We start from the raw sequence: 5,883 nt of genomic DNA, 5'->3' as shown, positions 1-5,883 counted from the left end.
TGCCTTGGGCTGGGAGGAGCGAGTTGAGTGCAGACACTAGATGGATTCATACCAGGAGTCTAGTCTCAACCCTGTCCCTCACTAGCCATGTGATCATGGGAAATGACCAAGTCCTGTGAATCTAGGATCCTTCACCTGGAAAATGCGTTTCATAGGTTTTTTTTTAAAAGACTTTTGGAATGTAAATATGTATTAAAATGGCTGGCACAATGCCTGCCATATAATGGACATTTAATGACTTTCACTTATTTCTAATATGATTTTTACTGACCAAGTCCTGTGAATCTAGGATCCTTCACCTGGAAAATGCGTTTCATAGGTTTTTTTTTTTAAAGACTTTTGGAATGTAAATATGTATTAAAATGGCTGGCACAATGCCTGCCATATAATGGACGTTTAATGACTTTCACTTATTTCTAATATGATTTTTACCCCAGACCCACTCTCTCCACTAAAAAATATTTTTGTTTTGTTTTCTAGGAAACCTGGGAGCATTTGTAGCTGAACAGGAAACAGAACATCAGCAAAATGCTGCTTAGTAAATGTTCCCTCTTAAAGAGTATATATCAATATTGGGGTGTGGAGGAGTCTTCCCCAGCTGGGCGCAACTCACTAACTACTCGAATGTGAGTTGAGGACAAACTCCTTCTTCCCTCCCAGCTACATTTCCATCCACACCACTATTTTCATTCATTTCACTTTCACTCCACATCCAGCCTTTGATTACACTTGGCCAAATTACCTCAAGATGACCTAGTTAAAATGCCATGTTAATGGGTCTGGCTCTGCTTCTCCCAGCAGGCAGAAGAGTACCTGGCCAGTGGCTTCTGTCCCTCACCTCATGGGAGATTCACTCTTATCACTCAGGCAATCCTTGCAGGTGGTGGGTATAAATCACCTGCTTCCTGCGCTGTGTTCAACCGCACTGGGACAGGAGTGCAGGACACCTCCCATACCTGCCCCAGGTGGAGAGTTCTCTCTGCTTGATCCACCATACAAAAGGACCTGCTCAGCACAGTTTTCCAATCCAGGCTCTGCTTGCAGCCTTAGGACACAGAGTCTGAGAGCCTGGCCCCTGCCACCACCCAGTTCCAGTGCAGACACCTCCCACACAGGGAGGTGCAGATGCCTAAACTCCCAAGGTGCCTTGGCTCAACACATTTACAGTCGACTGCTCTCACCTGGAGTCCCACCTTCTGGCTAATCCATATCTACTTGTTCCTTAGGATTTAGAGGACATCTCACCACATTCCTAATGTGGTGGCTGCTACTAGGCTCCACCATTCTATGGGGAGCGGTGGGTTGGGCTTATTCTAGTATCTCCATGACTAACACAGGGTCTTCCAGAGAATGATGCTCAGTGAATGGTGAATAAATGAACCAGAGAGTAGAGCGATTTATTTATTTATATTTAATTTGTCTACATTCTCAAATAAGCCATGCAAATCCAGATATACATATGTATTTTTTAAATTATACAGTGAACACTAAGAGGGATAAGGCAAGGCAAGAATTAATTACTATCTTTTAATTTCTCTATTTCTTTATTCCATCTATTTCATGACTAAGTACTTTCACATTTCCAAGGAAATGTCTTTTTCACTGCAATGTTATCTTGTTCCAGATCACAAAATAAATTGTGGTTCCCAATTTGTTTGAACAAGTAGCACAACTCTTACTCCAAAACCGTATAAACAGCGATAAAAGGGTGACTGCTGTCATTCAATCCTGAAGTTAATTATACTTTACGTTAAAAAGAACATTTGTAAAATTCCATAGAAAACAATCATGAATCTCCAACTCATCACATAGAACAAGAACACAAACATGATACATGTTATGTTCCCTTTAGCTCACCATGGCCCCCACTACTTAGAATGTGCTTAGGACTGCTCTTTTCAAACACCATGAAAAAGGGTTTCATCTCACACAGGTCAGAAGCTGCTGGAGACAGACCTGGGACGACCCCTGGCCTTGGCTGCAACTCCTGCTCTGGCTCCCGCTTCCTCATCTCTCAAAGCATCTTGATACAGGAATGACAAGGATCTGGGATCAGTCCCGTTGACCTTGGAGAAATACTGCACGACTTTCATCTTGCTGGTTTCAGCGTGGGCAGGTGGGCCCCACAGGAACGCGTAGCATGCAGGATCACTGTCGGGCACCTGCCAGTACTCCAGGTACTTTTGCCGCACCCAATCTTCAGTGATGAGCTTCCTGGGCTCCCCATAGATGGAGTGCTCCCTCCCAGCATACACCCCCATCACACTCAGCGCCTCCCACAAGAGCTCCCCAGAGGTGCAGTTGCCCTCTAAAAACATCACACCAAAATGATGATGAGGAGGCCAGTTCTGGGCAGACTCCAGCCATCACTCTGCATCCCATCATAGGTGAGGCCCAGGTTGGTGACAAGGACATAGGAGTGGCTGGCGGGGGCCATTTCCTTCACTTCAATGCCAAAGGCCAGCTGCATGCACTCAGAGACTTTGCTGAAGATGGCAGAGAAGCTTTCCTCGTAATTTTTGAGGACACCATTCAGCATTTCTTCCTTTGTGATCAGCTCCTTCATTTGCTACTTGAGAAGCAGGAAATGAAGGAAATCAGACAGCAAGGACTCAGGGACTTCTGTGTCCTGCAAGGTGCTCAGCCCCTCTTCTTCTTGGCTGCTGGAGACCTTATCAGATTGACCCCATGGAGTGGAGGTGATGGCAGTGGGGGAGGAGGAAGCACCCTGAGGACTCTGGGGAGGACTTGGTGTCCCAGCACCAGACACCTCCTCCAGAGTGCCCAGGATCAGAGGAGAGGACGAGGAGGCGATGGGGGTGGCCTCCAACTGTTCCTCAGCAGCAGGAACCTGCACACCCACCAGGCCTGGTGCCTCTCTTTGGGCCTGAAAGTCTTCCCCAAGCTTGCAGAGCTGTCTATTCTGACCATGAGGCATCATGACTTTCCCTGGGTGCAGAAGACAGGAGTGTGGGCAGGAGCTGGGTGATGGGGACCCATAGGGTAGGGGGAGTGTGGGATTGTGTGAGCAGCCTCAGCCAAGAACCCCACACTTGGCATCTCTGACAAAGGCCTACTTACAGGTCTTCTGTTTCGGTGGTGTTCTGAGGCCTCACCTGGGCTCCTGTCTTCCTGGGTGGTATGTCCTGTGTGGAGCTGAAGAGGGAATGAAACAGCTTCGTACGGTGAGGCATCTCTGACAAAGGCCTACTTACAGGTCTTCTGTTTCGGTGGTGTTCTGAGGCCTCACCTGGGCTCCTGTCTTCCTGGGTGGTATGTCCTGTGTGGAGCTGAAGAGGGAATGAAACAGCTTCGTACGGTGACTTGGGCTGAATATCCCCCCAAACTTAATCCCCACTGTAAAGGTTGAGGGTGAGAAATCCTATTATGGTAGTTGAAAGGCGGGGCCTTGAAGAGGTGTTTAGATTGGAGGGCCATATAGTAGTGAATGGATTAAAAATGGTGTCCAGAGGTGTGGTCCTGAGTGTTTGAAAAGGAGAGTGCATGAGGAGGTTGGTCTGTCACCATCTCTGCTTCCAACATCTTGCAATGTGATACCCCTGGGTCCCTGTTGCACAACCAAGTCACTCACAAGATGTGTTCCTGGGACTTTGGACTTCCCAGCCTGAGAAACTGTAAGCAATAAATTGTGTTTTATTTACAAATTACTGTGTTTCAGGTTTTTGTGTTATAGGCAACAGAAATGGGCTAAGACACAGGGTGCAGCTGGCCAGCAGAGCGCTAGGCTTTAGCCCTGACAGTACTGCTGGTGGGGCCAGGCGCTGTGGGGTCGCCTGTGTTCTGGGCCGGGTGGGGCCCTTGGCATGCATTCAGGACATGCATCTGACCTTTACTCCTGGCACTGCCTGGGCCTCGTGTACTTTGTGACCTGAGGACACTGCCTCAGACCAAGATCTCACCTGTTAATTCCTGGAGCTCCTGGAAGAAGAATAGAGGGGGTCTTCAGGCTGAATACTGCAAGACACTTTGGGCTCCCCAGCATTGACAGGAGGGTGGATTGGACTCTGTGAGGTCCCCATTGTTCTGGGGTGATTGGTCCACTCCATACTCACTCAGATTCTTCACCTTTCTCCTGGCAGGAACCAGACCCAATACCTGTGATGGCCTGAGATACTCTCACAACAGTAGCTCACATCACTGAGCTGGAAAGAAAGGCAGTGAGGGGCCAAACATCTGGCGACACCTGCCCAGAGCTTCCCAGGGAGGACCACAGGAGGTGACCCAATTCAGCGGGGTTCGTGTCCTGGGGTGAGGGGCCTTTGCAGTCCTGGCGGTTGCTAGGACTCTCCCTTTGTTGACCTGAGGCCACCTTCCTTACACCAAGGTCCTTCTCCATGAGACACCAGAAGGGAAGTGAGGGAAGCCAGTCCACCCACCATTGCCTGGGTCTTACCATGGCTGACAGCAGGGCAGGTTTGGACTGGGGTTCTGTGTGTTCTGGTGTGCGGGGTCCCCACAGTGCTCACTTTGTTTCTTAGCAGGTCCTGGGACCACTGTGTCTGATGACCAGATGGGGCTCCCTGTGCTGATCTGTAGTAGCCCTATCAGAACAAGTTCCTCACCTCCCTCAGAGCCTGGAGACAGAAGTGTGGAGGAGCCACATCCCACCAGCTCTGTGTGGGGTCTCCATGACTGACCACAGAGGCTGGGCCACATTCATTCTGGGGTAAGGGGTTCACTGAGTCTTCTAGGTTATTCTTTACTCCTCCGAGGACCTGCCCTACATCTCCACCCACCACCTGAGATGAGCTGGCATCTAGCCTTTGACCAAGAACTCAGAGTCTCCCTGAAGACTCTCCACCTTCCAGCCCATGGTAGAAGTGAGCTTGCCACTTAGGCCCACCCTTGACTGAGTCCCCACAAGGCTGAGACCAGAGGACAGGCAAACTTTGTGGTGTCCTCTCTTTCTGGGCTTGAGGTACCATCAGTGTTCACAAAGGGCCCATACCTAGGGTCCTGGCAGATCCTGGGATTCCTCTCTATGCTGACAGGATGTGGCTTCTTCTGTTGATCTGACAACATCCCCTGCACCAAGGTCCACAATTCCCTGAGACGTCTTACTCCACCAAAGTGGCAGAAATAACAGCATACCACATTTAGTCACCCTTGTCCAAGGCCTCCCAGGGCTGAGAAAAGGGGAGGCCAGCTAGGTGTGGTCCTTCCTCCTTTGGGGTGTGTGGGTCCCCTCAGTGCACCATCAGAGTGCTCCCCTTGACTCAAGCTGGGCCTGGGCACCTCCCTCTCCCACCCCGAGTAGGCCTGGTCACACCAAGCTCTGATTCCCAGAGTTGCCGAGGCAGAGGAGGGAGGGTCTCAGGGTGACAAGTGTGCCTTGGGTGGTCCAGGGCTGACAGCAGGGGCACAGCTGGATGATTCAGGGCCCCTCAATCCTCCCTCAGCTCTCATCTCACTCCTGCAGAGCCTGGGCCCCGTCCCCTCCACAAGCATGTAGGGCGCACCTCAGAAAATTGCTGCACCCGGGCCGACCCTGTGGCTCACTAGGGAGAGTGCAGCGCTGGGAGCGCAGCGGTGCTGGGAGCGCTAAGGCCCCGCAGGTTCGGATCCTATATAGGGATGGCCGGTGTGCTCACTGGCTGAGCGCGTGTGGGTGACACCCCGCCAAGGGTTGCGATCCCCTTACTGGTCACAAAAAAAAAAAAAGAACAATGTTGCACCCTCTCCCACAGCCCCAAGGTGGAAGTCAGAGGACGTCACTTCCGGCACCATGCCTGAGGCGTGTCCGGCTGGAATGGCCTGTGTGAGTCCCCTCAGTGCACCGTCAGGGGCGTCACCTTGGTTCCGGACAGAGCCTGGAGCCCTGTCTTCTGCCCACCTGTGTGTTCTCACCTCTGACCAAGGTTC

General features: G+C 51.0%; 1 pseudogene; it reads right to left on the bottom strand.

Annotated features, from left to right (window-relative positions):
- Nucleotides 1–1,388: 1,388 nt before the first annotated feature.
- Nucleotides 1,389–3,194, bottom strand: LOC103581731 (annotated as a pseudogene).
- Between the last annotated feature and the right edge of the window lie 2,689 nt (nucleotides 3,195–5,883).

Source organism: Galeopterus variegatus, unplaced genomic scaffold (genome assembly GCF_000696425.1).
Source record: "Galeopterus variegatus unplaced genomic scaffold, G_variegatus-3.0.2 Scaffold13792, whole genome shotgun sequence".
NCBI classification, from domain to species: Eukaryota; Metazoa; Chordata; class Mammalia; order Dermoptera; family Cynocephalidae; genus Galeopterus; species Galeopterus variegatus.
This window is presented reverse-complemented; position numbering and strand designations above follow the sequence as displayed.